Source organism: Bufo bufo, chromosome 10 (assembly GCF_905171765.1).
Source record: "Bufo bufo chromosome 10, aBufBuf1.1, whole genome shotgun sequence".
NCBI lineage: Eukaryota > Metazoa > Chordata > Amphibia > Anura > Bufonidae > Bufo > Bufo bufo.
In genome coordinates this window covers 16,874,387-16,890,412 of record NC_053398.1, presented here as the reverse complement: position 1 = coordinate 16,890,412, position 16,026 = coordinate 16,874,387, and the positions used below count along the sequence as shown (strand labels likewise).

The following is a 16,026-nucleotide window of genomic DNA, read 5'->3' as shown; positions in this document are numbered from 1 at the left end:
CTTTTGCGGAACGGCCGGATCATAGACCCATTAAAGTGAATGGGTCCGCAATCCGCTGCGACTGCCCCACGGACGGTGTTCATGCATTGCGGCCCACATTTTGCGGCCGCAGCGCGGCCATGGGGCGCACACTTTCGTGCGCAGTAGGCCTTAACAATATGTCAATCACACCTTGCATTCGGTGATCACAGCGATTGACTGAATTCTCTGGAGGACTTCAGACCAAGTGTTCAATTTCTCTGCAGCGCCACCACAGGAGAAATTAAGTATCACACATTTCCCATTAGAGGCAACTCATGTGGTCCCTATCCCTGGGTGGCAAAAATCTGTGCATGACTACCCTCTCCGGAGGAATTGGCCTGAGGCATATGGAAAAGGTGTGGATAGCAAACACCAGGCCCTTTTGTCCAGGAAGGTAAAACCCAGCACCATAATGGAGGTCTCTTGGTACCCACAGACTCCGCTATTATTAAGAGGGCAGCATTATTATAAATAGTAACTGAGGTTTGGGGGACCCTGGTATAGAAGTTACATTGTGGCTCAGGTGCTTCAGTGTTTTAGAACCCGCTGTCTCCTATTGACCCGCACCCATAGCTCCCCTTTCTTTTTGATGAATCTGATCAGTCCCTCATATGATTAGTAAATGCTTGTGCAGTTACTTGGCTCACACAATAGTAATTCCATCCCTTACATTTGTTACTTGTGGTGTCTGCAGGTTTATGTATCCAGGTGTGTTTATACGGTATTTTGTATCAAGCAAATCCTCTTCTATGGGAAATGTCAGGAGGAGGTTTGACATTCAGACAACACAGAATTGTGTGAAAGAATTTATATAAAAAGGTGAGTCACTGTGTACATACATTACTTATCCTGTACTGATCCTGAGTTACATCCTGTATTATACTCCAGAGCTGCACTCACTATTCTGCTGGTGCAGTCACTGTATACATACATTACATTACTTATCCTGTACTGATCCTCAGTTACATCCTGTATTATACTCCAGAGCTGCACTCACTATTCTGCTGGTGCAGTCACTGTGTACATACATTACTTATCCTGTACTGATCCTGAGTTACATCCTGTATTATACTCCAGAGCTGCACTCACTATCCTGCTGGTGCAGTCACTGTGTACATACATTACTTATCCTGTACTGATCCTGAGTTACATCCTGTATTATACACCAGAGCTGCACTCACTATTCTGCTGGTGCAGTCACTGTGTACATACATTACTTATCCTGTACAGATCCTGAGTTACATCCTGTATTATACTCCAGAGCTGCACTCACTATTCTGCTGGAGGAGTCACTGTGTACATACATTACTTATCCTGTACTGATCCTGAGTTACATCCTGTATTATACTCCAGAGCTGCACTCACTATTCTGCTGGTGCAGTCACTGTGTACATACATTACTTATCCTGTACTGATCCTGAGTTACATCCTGTATTATACTCCAGAGCTGCACTCACTATCCTGCTGGTGCAGTCACTGTGTACATACATTACTTATCCTGTACTGATCCTGAGTTACATCCTGTATTATACACCAGAGCTGCACTCACTATTCTGCTGGTGCAGTCACTGTGTACATACATTACTTATCCTGTACAGATCCTGAGTTACATCCTGTATTATACTCCAGAGCTGCACTCACTATTCTGCTGGAGGAGTCACTGTGTACATACATTACATTACTTATCCTGTACTGATCCTGAGTTACATCCTGTATTATACTCCAGAGCTGCACTCACTATTCTGCTGGTGCAGTCACTGTGTACATACATTACTTATCCTGTACTGATCCTGAGTTACATCCTGTATTATACTCCAGAGCTGCGCTCACTATTCTGCTGGTGCAGTCACTGTGCACATACATTACTTATCCTGTACTGATCCTGAGTTACATCCTGTATTATACTCCAGTGCTGCACTCACTATTCTGCTGGTGCAGTCACTGTGTACATACATTACTTATCCTGTACTGATTCTGAGTTACATCCTGTATTATACTCCAGAGCTGCACTCACTATTCTGCTGGTGCAGTCACTGTGCACATACATTACTTATCCTGGACAGATCCTGAGTTACATCCTGTATTATACTCCAGAGCTGCACTCACTATTCTGCTGGTGCAGTCACTGTGCACATACATTACTTATCCTGGACAGATCCTGAGTTACATCCTTTATTATACTCCAGAGCTGCACTCACTATTCTGCTGGTGCAGTCACTGTGTACATACATTACTTATCCTGTACTGATCCTGAGTTACATCTGTATTATACTCCAGAGCTGCACTCACTATTCTGCTGGTGCAGTCACTGTGTACATACATTACATTACTTATCCTGTACTGATCCTGAGTTACATCCTGTATTATACTCCAGAGCTGCGCTCACTATTCTGCTGGTGCAGTCAATGTGTACATACATTACTTATCCTGTACTGATCCTGAGTTACATCCTGTATTATACTCCAGAGCTGCACTCACTATTCTGCTGGTGCAGTCACTGTATACACACATTACTGATCCTGTACTGATCCTGAGTTACATCCTGTATTATACACCAGAGCTGCACTCACTATTCTGCTGGTGCAGTCACTGTGTACATACATTACTTATCCTGTACTGATCCTGAGTTACATCCTGTATTATACTCCAGAGCTGCACTCACTATTCTGCTGGTGCAATCACTGTGTACATACATTACTTATCCTGTACTGATCCTGAGTTACATCCTGTATTATACTCCAGAGCTGCACTCACTATTCTGCTGGTGCAGTCACTGTGTACATACATTACATTACTTATCCTGTACTGATCCTGAGTTACATCCTGTATTATACTCCAGAGCTGCACTCACTATTCTGCTGGTGCAGTCACTATGTACATACATTACTTATCCTGTACTGATCCTGAGTTACATCCTGTATTATACCCCTGTAACCTGTATTATACTCCAGAGCTGTACTCACTATTCTGCTGGGGGAGTTACTGTGTACATACATTACTTATAAAGCACAGCATAGCTTTAAAATGTTGTGTTCATATTAAATGGAGTCTGTCACAAGGAAATTGACCGATAAACCAGGCGCCATGCCTTCTTCTCTGTAGGACTTGCTCAGCTGAGTATAATGATACCGTTCACATAGCGATCCGTTGGTGCATTCACGAAAAAAAAAGTTATTTTAAGGCCGCATTCACACATACGTTGATTTTCACGGACCACGGTCCGTGAAAACTCGTCCTGCTGAGTGCACGAGCACACGGCCTTATTGGTTGCCTTGACGCCGTGTGCTTCGTGCCACCGCTGCACAGTAATACACTCATATGATCTATACCAGTGTATTACTGCACAGCGGCGGCGACACGAAGCGCACAGTGTCATAGCAACCAATGACGCCATGTGCTCGTGCACTCAGCAGGACGGCAGTACGTGAAAATCCACATATGCTTGAATGCGGCCTAATCCACATGCAACCGGACAGTTAAGTGCACTGACGGCGGGTACTCTGTGCACCCTTGCTCCTCCTGCTTCAACCCCTCCTTCTCTTTCTTGATTGGCAAGGCGACTGTTCTGGAACCTAGACTTGCCAATCACGAAGAAGAGGGAGGAGCTGACAGCCGAAGCAGGAGGAGCAAGGGTGCACAGAATGGCTTGAGCCCGCCCTCGGTGCACTTAACAACTGATCTGCAAAGGCACTGCACTCTGCTGAACCTTATTGGCCAAGATGTCTGTCCCTATGTTGCAGGCTGCATTTACACGGATGGTTTCATCCTCTATACAAATGATAGCTGCACTTGCTGTATATAATCAATTGTGAAATGCAAGATTCAGAAACTATTAACATTTTTAACTATTTAACATTTTTTTTTGCTTTCTATATCAGTTGACTAGTGTAACCCCTGGTGGTTATGGTAGGTACTGCACTGCATTAAAAACCAAATCTATAATCATAATAGTATATTATCCGCTATGGATACTAATAAAGTCCCAGAACATTGTTGTAAAAGGTAAACAATGCCTGATACTTTGTTACGCTTTCAAAGAGAGCATTGCTTTTCACGCCTACGCAAAAGGTCATTTCGGATTGTGCGGTTTTTCATCCGGTTTAGGTTTGAGACGCTTAATAATTGGATGTAATTGACCCCTTTATCAAACAAATTTAAAATCTATTGCAGGTCGAGTACAAAATAGTTCACAATAGGCCAGGTTTCTAGGGACACTAAGGCCCCTTTCACACGAGCGCGACGGATGCGTTCAGAGTCGTTCAGTGAAACTTGCACCATTTTGCAAGCAAGTCCAGTCAGTTTTATCTGCGATTGCGTTCAGTTGTTCAGTTTTTTCCGCTCGAGTGCAATGCGTTCTGATGTGTTTTTCACGCGCGTTATAAAAAACGTAAGGTTAACAAACATCTCCTAGCAACCATCAGTGAAAAACGCACCTGCTTCCGGATGCAATACGTTTTTCACGTTTTTCACTGAAGCCCCATTCAGTTCTATGGGGCCAGGGCTGTGTGAAAAGCGCAGAATATAGAACATGCTGCGTGTGTTTTTCACGCGACGCAGAACTGATGCGTGAAAAAAAAACACGTTCACGTCACGCATTGCACCCGCGCGAAAAACTCGCTCGTGTGAAAGGGCCCCTAAGGGACTCCCTTTAATGGGGTGTATGAGGCTTCCAGAAACAGCCCCACTTTTGGGTTCAGCCCCATTCTCTTGAATGGGGCTGTGTTGTAATACCAGACGCAGCCTATGGACAAGAGTGGCGCCGTTTCTGTTAAACAAACACTGTGCTGAAAGATCTTTTTATTATTTCTAGTTTGTGTTCCTTTAAGCATGGGTGTAACTACACCCGTAGGTGCCACACGGTGCCCAAAAGGTGTAGAGCCTCACACAGTTCAATGATAAAAATCTTTCTGCAAGTAGTCACCACTAGGGGGAGCCCCTTAGCCATGAATTTATACAGTGAGGGCGTTTTACGAGTCAGAATCAGCCCCCCCCCTCAAAAAAAAAATCAACTCCAAGCAGCCTCCCATTCATTTCAATGGGCAGCAGAATTAGCTTCTTTTGTCAGGCATGGTTCATATCGCACCAGAAAACAGAAGCGGCGTGCCCTTTCTTGGTGCGGAATCCGGGCTAAGGCTGGGTTCACATCACGTTTTTTTTTTTTTTACAATGGAACTCTATGGTGAACGGATGCCACTGTCTAGCATTAGTCTGAGGCATCCGTTTAACGTATACTTTTTTTGTATACGTTAAAAGGACGGGAAAAAGCGTGATATGAGCCCACCCCAAATGCTACCATTGAAATAAATGGGAAGCGGCAAAAAACTACGCGGTACGTGTCTGTGCGTTTTTTTTGTTTTTTTTTTCATAGAGCCACAGTTTTTCATTGAAGAGTATACCTCTCCCCCAAAAAAGTATAAAAAAAAGCATCAAAAATGTGTATAAATGCACCTTAAAAAACCTGCTTTTAAAATCAGATCGGATTCCTCGCAAATTTTTGGATGGGGATTTTCAAATCCATCATGTGAATGAACCCTTAGGGTCCATTCACACGTCCGTTGTTTCTTTCCTGATCTGTTCCGTTTTTTGCAGAACAGATCTGGACCAGATCTGGACCCATTCATTTTTTTAATGGGTCCTGAAAAAAAATCAGACATTGAGCTGTCTGTTTTTTTTCAGGACCCATTGAAAATGAATGGGTCCAGATCTGGTCCAGATCTGTTCCGCAAAAAACGGAACAGATCAGGAAAGAAACAACGGACGTGTGAATAAGGCCTTAGGCCCCTTTCACACAAACGATCCGGATTAGGGTGCGTTCAGGAAAACTTGCACCATTTCGCAAGCAAGTTCAGTCAGTTTTGTCTGCGATTGCGTTAAGTTTTAGAGTTTTTTCACGCGGGTGAAATGCGCATTGATGCGTTTTTCACGCGCGTGATAAAAAATTGAAAGTTTACAAACAACATCTCTTAGCAACCATCAGTGAAAAACACATCGCACCCGCACTTGCTTCCGGATGCAATACGGTTTTCACGTTTTTCACTGAAGCTCCATTCACTTCTATGGGGCCAGGGCTGCGTGAAAAACGCAGAATATAGAACATACTGTGTTTTTCACGCAACGCAGAAGTGATGCGTGAAAAACAACGCTCATGTACACAGACCCATTGAAAAGAATGGGTCCGGATTAAGTGCGGGCGCAATGCGTTCGCATCACGCATTGCACCGGCGCGGAAATCACACTCGTGTGAAAGGGGCCTTATTGTAATACCTTATGCACATGAATGTATTTTCTTTACGTTATTTTCTTTCCGTTCCGTGCTTTTTGTGAACCGTATGCGGAACCATTTATTTCAATGGTTCTGCAAAAAAAAAACTGAAGTGACTCCGTGTGCATTCCGTTTCCGTATGTCCGTTCTGCAAAGAAATAGAACATATCCTATTATTTTCCGCATTACGGACAAGGATAGGACTGTTCTATTAGGAGCCAGCTGTTCCGTTCCGCAAAATACGCAATGCATTGTTCTCGCTTTCACTTCACCCAGAGAAGAGAAGAGAAAACATCTGCAGAACACAGCGGTCTGGTGTAAGGAGCCCCCGCACGAGGTCTCACTGCTCCGGAGATAACACTATGGCGCAGGGTGTGCTTCGTGTCAGTGTGTACAGGACTGTGGGCGCCATCCTAGCCAAAATAATACAGAAACTTGTGGGAACCCGACCTGATATCAGGGAAAGGCAGAAATGTCCATTTCTTAAAGGGACAACCGGCGCGTCCCATCTCAGAGGACAGGAAACATCTGCAGAAGAGAAGTCACAAAGGAATGGAGATCCCGTGTCATATCTATCTCTTATAGCTATCTATTATCTATCTATCTATCTATCTATCTATCTATCTATTATCTATCTATCTATCTATCTATTATCTATTATCTATCTATCTATCTATCTATTATCTATCTATCTATCTCTTATATCTATCTATCTATCTATCTATCTATCTATCTATCTATCTATCTATCTATCTATCTATCTATCTATCATCTATCTCTATCTATCTATATATCTATCTATCTATCTATCTATCTATCTATCTCATATCTGTCTGTCTATCTAATATCTATCTATCTATCTATCTATCTATCTAACTCTTATAGCTATCTCCTATCTATCTATCTATCTATCTATCTATCTATCTATCTATCTATCTATCTATCTATCTATCTATCTATCTATTATAGCTATCTATCTATCTATCTATCTATCTATCTATCTATCTATCTATCTATCTATCTATCTAACTCTTATAGCTATCTCCTATCTATCTATCTATCTATCTATCTATCTATCTATCTATCTATCTATTATAGCTATCTATCTATCTATCTATCTCCTATCTATCTCCTATCTATCTATCTATCTATCTATCTATCTATCTATCTATCTATCTATCTATCTAACTCTTATAGCTATCTCCTATCTATCTATCTATCTATCTATCTATCTATCTATCTATCTATCTATCTCATATCTATCTATCTCTATCTATCTATCTATCTATCTATCTATCTATCTATCTATCTATCTATCTATCTATCTATCTATCTCTTATCTGTCTATCTATCTATTATCTATCTATCATCTATCTATCTATCTATCTATCTATCTATCTATCTATCTATCTATCTATCTATCTATCTATCTATCTATCTATCTACCTGGTTTTCACTTCACAGGTGTACCCTGTCAGGTTTAATAAGTGGGATGTCTTGCCTTATAAATGGGGTTGGGACCATCAGTGGTGTTGAGGAGAAGTCAGGTGGATACACAGCTGATAGTCCTACTGAATAGACTGTTAGAATTTGTATTACGGCAAGAAAAAAGCAGCTAAGTAAAGAAAATCGAGTGGCCATCATTACTTTAAGAAATGAAGGTCAGTCAGTCAGCCGAAAAATTGGGAAAACTTTGAAAGTAAGGGCTATTTGACCATGAAGGAGAGTGATGGGGTGCTGCGCCAGATGACCTGGCCTCCACAGTCACCGGACCTGAACCCAATCGAGATGGTTTGGGGTGAGCTGGACCGCGGAGTGAAGGCAAAAGGGCCAACAAGTGCTAAGCATCTCTGGGAACTCCTTCAAGACTGTTGGAAGACCATTTCAGGGGACTACCTCTTGAAGCTCATCAAGAGAATGCCAAGAGTGTGCAAAGCAGTAATCAAAGCAAAAGGTGGCTACTTTGAAGAACCTAGAATATGACATATTTTCAGTTGTTTCACACTTGTTTGTTATGTATATAATTCCACATGTGTTAATTCATAGTTTTGATGCCTTCAGTGTGAATCTACAATTTTCATAGTCATGAAAATAAAGAAAACTCTTTGAATGAGAAGGTGTGTCCAAACTTTTGGTCTGTACTGTATATCTTTTCTATTTATTTATCTATCTATGTATTAATGCAAATATTTCACATCTATGTATGTATCTGTTTATTTATCTATCATTTGACACAAAGGCATTTTATTTCTCTCCCATGCTTTACACTGCAGCTCTGGGTGCTCAGATTTGTTGCTGTGTATAAGCACAAACCTGGCACATCTACACAATGCATGTTGAGATGATTTACTAGTAACAGTTTTAGTACCATATATGTGTGAGGCTGCGTTCACACTTCAGTTAGGATATCTTCACATCTGTGTTTGCCTTTCCGGTTTTGAGATTCGGCAGAGGATCTCAATACCGGAGAAAAAAGGCTTCAGTTTTTTTCCCATTCATTGTCAATGGGGACAAAACTGAAGAAACTGGAACGGAGCGCACCAGAATACATTCCGTTCCGTTTTGTAATGTTCCCATGCCGGACTCAAAACCGCTGCAAGCAGCGTTTTTGTGTGCGTCATGGGAAACTGAACGAGCTGGATCCAGCACTAAAAACCATGTAAGTCAATGGTGCCAGATCCGGTTTTTCAGACACCAAAAAAAATAACGGATCCGGCACCCATTGACTTACAGTGGTATTTGATGCCAGATCCGGCTTGTTACCGCATCCGTTCTGAGCGCATCAGATCATTATGTACCTGGACAGCGGCAGTGCGGAGGGTGGCCCCCTGGGCATTAGCCAGTACGTCCATGCTAATGTGTATGGCAAGTTTATAATGGTTCCTATAAGAACTGTCTTGGCGTTTTTGCAAAAAAAAGACTCCATGGTCTATGGACTAGACTCAATATCCAATGGAGGGGGCTCGACTGCTTGGACCCCGCCGATCCAAAGAATGGAGGTACCTGGTCCCTGTTAGAGAAGAAGCCACTCTTCTCTATGGGGGAGTTGATCCTTTCTAGGCTTCTGCTTTTAGGTTTTCTGTCCAACCTTCCTGTGATATTCTGGACAGAAATCGCCCGCACGCGGTAATTATCTGGATTTGGAAGTGACAACATAATTCACAGCTTTGTGTGGTAATATCTTGGAAACCAGACAGCACCCAGACTAATGGAGGGAGCAATGACAGCCAGGAACATGCTCCTACCGGCCCCCGCCTCCTTAGGAGCGAGGAGGCGGTGCGCACACATCCAGCAGACGACGTGAGAATTCTGCCAGAAAAATGAGTTTTTTTCGGCTCATCCACATGATAGTTTTCAGTTTTTAATGGGTAAATCACAAATATGCAAATGTTCCAACCCATTAAGGACTCATCTGTTTTTGGGTCTTTTTTTTTTTTTTTTGGGTTATTATGCCGTTCACCAGATGGTATAAATGACTTGTTAATTTTATTTTTGGGGTCGGCATGATTACGATGATAGCAACATTAAAGAGTTTTTATGTTTTACTACTTTTGCACGATAAAAATTGTTCTATTTAAAACAAACAACAACACTATTGCGCCATTTTTTGGGCAGTTTACCATGTAGGATAAAGAATGCGTTAGGTTTATAGTCCTGGTTGTCAATGTTGAGGTGACATCAATTATGTGTATGTTTTTGTACCCTATTTTAGGAGAACACTTTTTTTTATAGTTTGGAATGTTTTATAATACTTATTTTACACTTTTTTTTGTCCTGATAATGCTCTTGTCTATGTGTTCACTTGATCGCCTCTGTATTGTAGAGTATTATGCCTGTCAGTGTTTAGGTCCTCTTAGGCATAGGCAGATGGCAGACCTGGGCGTCTACTTTAACCCCCTGGATGCCATGGAACCGATTGCCACCCCACGGTCACTTCTCTGTTGCATCAATGGGGTGTCAGAGGGATCCTCTCCCTTTTTCTATCTTTAGGCCCCTGGCTGCAATGGAAAAGCATTGGCACCCCACGATCGATTCTCTGTTGCATCAATGGGGTGACAGAGGGATCCCCTCCCGTTTTCTATCTGTACACTGGATGCCATGGAAACCCATTTGCACCGTACGATCAGTTACCTGTAGTGACAGAGGGATCCCCTCCCTTTTTCTATCTGTACACTAGTTGCCATGGAAACCCATTTGCACCGTACGATCAGTTACCTGTAGTGCCTATAGGGTGACAGAGGGATCCCCTCCCTTTTTCTATCTGTAGGCCCCTGGCTGCCATGGAAACTCATTGGCGCCCTACGATCAGGTACCTGTAGTGACAGAGGGATCCCCTCCCTTTTTCTATCTGTAGGCCCCTTTTTCTAGTTCACACAAACGTTTTTTTTGCGAGTGTACGGGCCGTTTTTTTGTGTTCCGTATACGGTCCGTATACGGAACCATTCATTTCAATGGTTCCACAAAAAAAACGGAATGTGTTCCGTATGCATTCCGTTTCCGTATTTCCGTTTTTCCGTTCCGTTGAAAGATAGAGCTTGTCCTATATTTGGCCGTAAATCACGGGTCGTGGCTCCATTCAAGTCAATGGGTCCGCAAAAAAAACGGAACACATACGGAAATGCATCCGTATGTCTTCCGTTTCCGTTCCGTTTTTTCTGAACCATCTATTGAAAATGTTATGCCCAGCCAAATTTTTTCTATGTAATTACTGTATACTGTACATGGCATACTGAAAAACGGAACGGAAAAACAGAAAGGAAACGGAAACACAACGGAACTCAAAAACGGAACAACGGATCCGTGAAAAACGGACCGCAAAAAACAATAAAAGCCATACGGTCGTGTGAACTAGGCCTAAGCCCCTGGTTGCCATAGAAACCCATTTGCTCCCTACGATCAGTTACCTGTAGTGCCTATAGGGTGATACAGGGATTCCCTCCCGTTTTCTATCTGTAGGCCCCTGGCTGCCATGGAAACTCATTGGCACCCCCTGATCACTTCTCTGTTACGCCAATGAGCTGACAGAGGGATCCCCTCTGTTTTCTCGTCTGTTGTTATTATTAATATAGCTTTTCTTACAATAATTTATTCGTAGTATTATTTTGATATCTTAATATTTAGATTCGAATTTTTTCATTCTAAACGGTCAGACTACCCCTTTAGGGCTAAAAAAAACAACATAAAACCTATGCAAAATGGAATATTATCTATACATAGCTATTATTACATATAACATTATAATTAATATATTCATTATTATAAGGCCTCATGCACACGATTGTATTTTTGATCCAATTTTTCGCAGATCGGAAGCAGACTCATTCATTTCAATGAGGCCGCAAAAAGTGCGGACGGCACTGCGTGTTCTGTCCACATCCATAGGTCTGTGCCATAGGACATTTCTATAGAAGGGAAAACGAAAATGGCACCATCGCCCCGGGATTCGCGGTTTGCGGACCACAAAGCGGATACGGTCGTGTGCATGAGGCCTAACTATTAACATGAAAACCAGAACGATAATATAATTTGATAGGAAACCATTCTAAATTTTCTTAAAGGGACAGAAAACCTTGAGCCCGCAGTATGTAAAACTGACTCGTGAGATGTAGTATATGAAGAAGTGAGCACGGGCGGACTTTTTACTAGGACCACTACACCTGAGAGTACAGTGGCTGAAAACCAGCAATCACGCTTGGTTTAAAGTCAGAAATCACCCTCCTTATCGACCACTAGGGGGTGTCTACATTCCCTACTGGTGGGGTCAGGATTAAGGACCCAGATGCTCACCTTATGGTGGTTCGTAAAGTTTCCGGACAGCCTGAAGAAAACACGAACTGTGTGCGAGTCGACTCCTCTGGTGGAAAGTGAAGAAGACTCCGCCGACTGTGGGCATCTGAACAGGTTAGGTTGGTTCTTCAGGTTCAGGAACACACCCATTCTGTGACGAACATGATGACTACTCTAGATACTACTCAATGCAAAACACAGGCTCATTACCTGTATGGACCACTGCTAGCCATCCCTTTAAGGTGGTGGTTCCAAACCCAGATCTTGTAAAACTACAACTCCCTGATAGCCATAGACTGGCAATCTGGAAAGGATGGTGTTAATAACGCTAAAATAATAATAATAATAATAATAATAATAATAAAAGGCTTCTTTCTTCTAGACACAGCGCCTGTCCATGGGTTGTGTCTGGTATTGCAGCTCGGCTCCATTGAAGTGAATGGGCCTGAGTTGTAATTCCACACACAACCTGAGGACAGGTGTGGCGCTGTTTCCAGAAGAAAGCGGCCATGTTTTTCTAATTCTGGACAACCCTTTTCAATCATGGGCATTGGAAGCCATTATACCAATGGAATCCATACTGGAAGATTTTTAACTCTATCCAGAGGGCACAGCAAAGCCCTGCTGCACACGATGAATGGCATTTCCCACTGACCGGCCTGATCTTACATAGGATCATTATGATCATTTATGACCGTTATAACAAAGGAGACCTCCTGCCCTCCATGATAGCTCTCCTTTTAAACCCTTTCATTGACAGCCATTCAGGATTGCTCAGGTTGTGAACTCCACGGGACTTCCAAAGAGTAAAGGTGCGTTTATTCACCAAATAACAGCAACGTTTTGGTCCGCTCTATGGAAGCAGTGACGCTTGAGAAAGGTTCCATAGAGCGGACCGAAACGTGAATAAACGCACCTTTACTCTTTGGAAGTCCCGTGGAGTTCATTATTTATGCAAACGGCAGGTCGGCAATCCACAGGCACCGGCCGCGTGCACCCCACATCACGGATGCGGACCCATTCACTTGAATGGGTCTGCAATTCCGGAGATGCGGAACGGAGTCATGGAACGGGACACCTGAAGCACTACGGAGAGAGTTGCGGTGCGGACAGACCACGGACCCATTCAATTTGAATGGGACCGGCCCGCTGCATGGATGCTGCCTGTATTGGGGACCGCACAACGGCCGTGTGCATGAGGCCGAAATCTGTGCATAAGTTCCTGAGAACAGGGCGCCGATCATCTGCCAGTTTTTGTAATTATCACTCCTGAGGGGCATTTTTAGCAATCTTACAAGAAATGCTAATCTCTTATTAATTGTGCAATCATCCGAACTCAGCGAGGTGTGGAGCGGGCGGATCTGTCTGCCGCAACCAGGAAACTGCAATATATTTTATTATCAACTCATCCCTCATCCCACCTCCGGACAATGAAACCAAACTTCCCGAAATGTGGACATGGGAAAGGAGAACAGGTATAAGTATTTATTTCCAAAATTCCAGATCCTCAGTACATCATAACAGTGCTATTCACATTGCACCGTAACAGTACCAGCCAGCTACAGTGCCCCCATAACAGTGCTATTTACAATGCCCCATAACAGTGCAAGCCAGCTGCAGTGCCCCCATAACAGTGCTATTTACAATGCCCCATAACAGTGCCAGCCAGCTACAGTGCCCCCATAACAGTGCTATTTACAATGCCCCATAACAGTGCCAGACAGCTACAGTGCCCCCATAACAGTGCTATTTACAATGCCCCATAACAGTGCCAGACAGCTACAGTGCCCCCATAACAGTGCTATTTACAATGCCCCATAACAGTGCCAGTCAGCTACAGTGCCCCCATAACAGTGCTATTTACAATGCCCCATAACAGTGCCAGACAGCTACAGTGCCCCCATAACAGTGCTATTTACAATGCCCCATAACAGTGCCAGCCAGCTACAGTGCCCCCATAACAGTGATATTTACAATGCCCCATAACAGTGCCAGACAGCTACAGTGCCCCCATAACAGTGCTATTTACAATGCCCCATAACAGTGCCAGCCAGCTACAGTGCCCCATAACAGTGCTATTTACAATGCCCCATAACAGTGCCAGACAGCTACAGTGCCCCCATAACAGTGCTATTTACAATGCCCCATAACAGTGCCAGCCAGCTACAGTGCCCCCATAACAGTGCTATTTACAATGCACCATAACAGTGCCAGCCAGCTACAGTGCCCCCATAACAGTGCTATTTACAATGCCCCACAACAGTGCCAGCCAGCTACAGTGCCCCCATAACAGTGCTATTTACAATGCCCCATAACAGTGCCAGCCAGCTACAGTGCCACATAACAGTGCTATTTACAATGCCCTATAACAGTGCCAGTCAGCTACAGTGCCCCAATAACAGTGCCAGCCAGCTACAGTGCCCCCATAACAGTGCCAGCCAGCTACAGTGCCCCCATAACAGTGCTATTTACAATGCCCCATAACAGTGCCAGACAGCTACAGTCCCCCCATAACAGTGCTATTTACAATGCCCCATAACAGTGCCAGCCAGCTACAGTGCCCCATAACAGTGCTATTTACAATGCCCCATAACAGTGCCAGACAGCTACAGTGCCCCTATAACAGTGCTATTTACAATGCCCCATAACAGTGCCAGCCAGCTACAGTGCCCCCATAACAGTGCTATTTACAATGCACCATAACAGTGCCAGCCAGCTACAGTGCCCCCATAACAGTGCTATTTACAATGCCCCACAACAGTGCCAGCCAGCTACAGTGCCCCCATAACAGTGCTATTTACAATGCCCCACAACAGTGCCAGCCAGCTACCATGCCTCCATAACAGTGCTATTTACAATGCCTCATAACAGTGCCAGCCAGCTACAGTGCCCCCATAACAGTGCTATTTACAATGCCCCATAACAGTGCCAGCCAGCTACAGTGCCCCCATAACAGTGCTATTTACAATGCCCCATAACAGTGCCAGACAGCTACAGTGCCCCCATAACAGTGCTATTTACAATGCCCCATAACAGTGCCAGCCAGCTACAGTGCCCCATAACAGTGCTATTTACAATGCCCCATAACAGTGCCAGTCAGCTACAGTGCCCCCATAACAGTGCTATTTACAATGCCCCATAACAGTGCCAGCCAGCTACAGTGCCCCCATAACAGTGCTATTTACAATGCACCATAACAGTGCCAGCCAGCTACAGTGCCCCATAACAGTGCTATTTACAATGCCCCATAACAGTGCCAGACAGCTACAGTGCCCCCATAACAGTGCTATTTACAATGCCCCATAACAGTGCCAGCCAGCTACAGTGCCCCCATAACAGTACTATTTACAATGCACCATAACAGTGCCAGCCAGCTACAGTGCCCCCATAACAGTGCTATTTACAATGCCCCACAACAGTGTCAGCCAGCTACAGTGCCCCCATAACAGTGCTATTTACAATGCCCCACAACAGTGCCAGCCAGCTACAGTGCCCCCATAACAGTGCTATTTACAATGCCCCACAACAGTGCCAGCCAGCTACCATGCCTCCATAACAGTGCTATTTACAATGCCTCATAACAGTGCCAGCCAGCTACAGTGCCCCCATAACAGTGCTATTTACAATGCCCCATAACAGTGCCAGCCAGCTACAGTGCCCCCATAACAGTGATATTTACAATGCCCCATAACAGTGCCAGACAGCTACAGTGCCCCCATAACAGTGCTATTTACAATGCCCCATAACAGTGCCAGCCAGCTACAGTGCCCCATAACAGTGCTATTTACAATGCCCCATAACAGTGCCAGACAGCTACAGTGCCCCCATAACAGTGCTATTTACAATGCCCCATAACAGTGCCAGCCAGCTACAGTGCCCCCATAACAGTGCTATTTACAATGCACCATAACAGTGCCAGCCAGCTACAGTGCCCCCATAACAGTGCTATTTACAAT

General features: G+C 43.9%; 1 protein-coding gene across 1 annotated transcript in view; it reads right to left on the bottom strand.

Moving 5' to 3' along the window:
- The window catches only part of ELF5 (E74 like ETS transcription factor 5), a 33,381-nt gene extending 21,219 nt beyond the window's left edge, over positions 1 to 12,162 (bottom strand). Inside the window, exon 1 of the mRNA XM_040410693.1 lies at positions 12,071 to 12,162. The gene's annotated coding sequence lies outside the window, so the exon portion shown is untranslated. The remainder of the gene's footprint in view (positions 1 to 12,070) is intronic.
- Between the last annotated feature and the right edge of the window lie 3,864 nt (positions 12,163 to 16,026).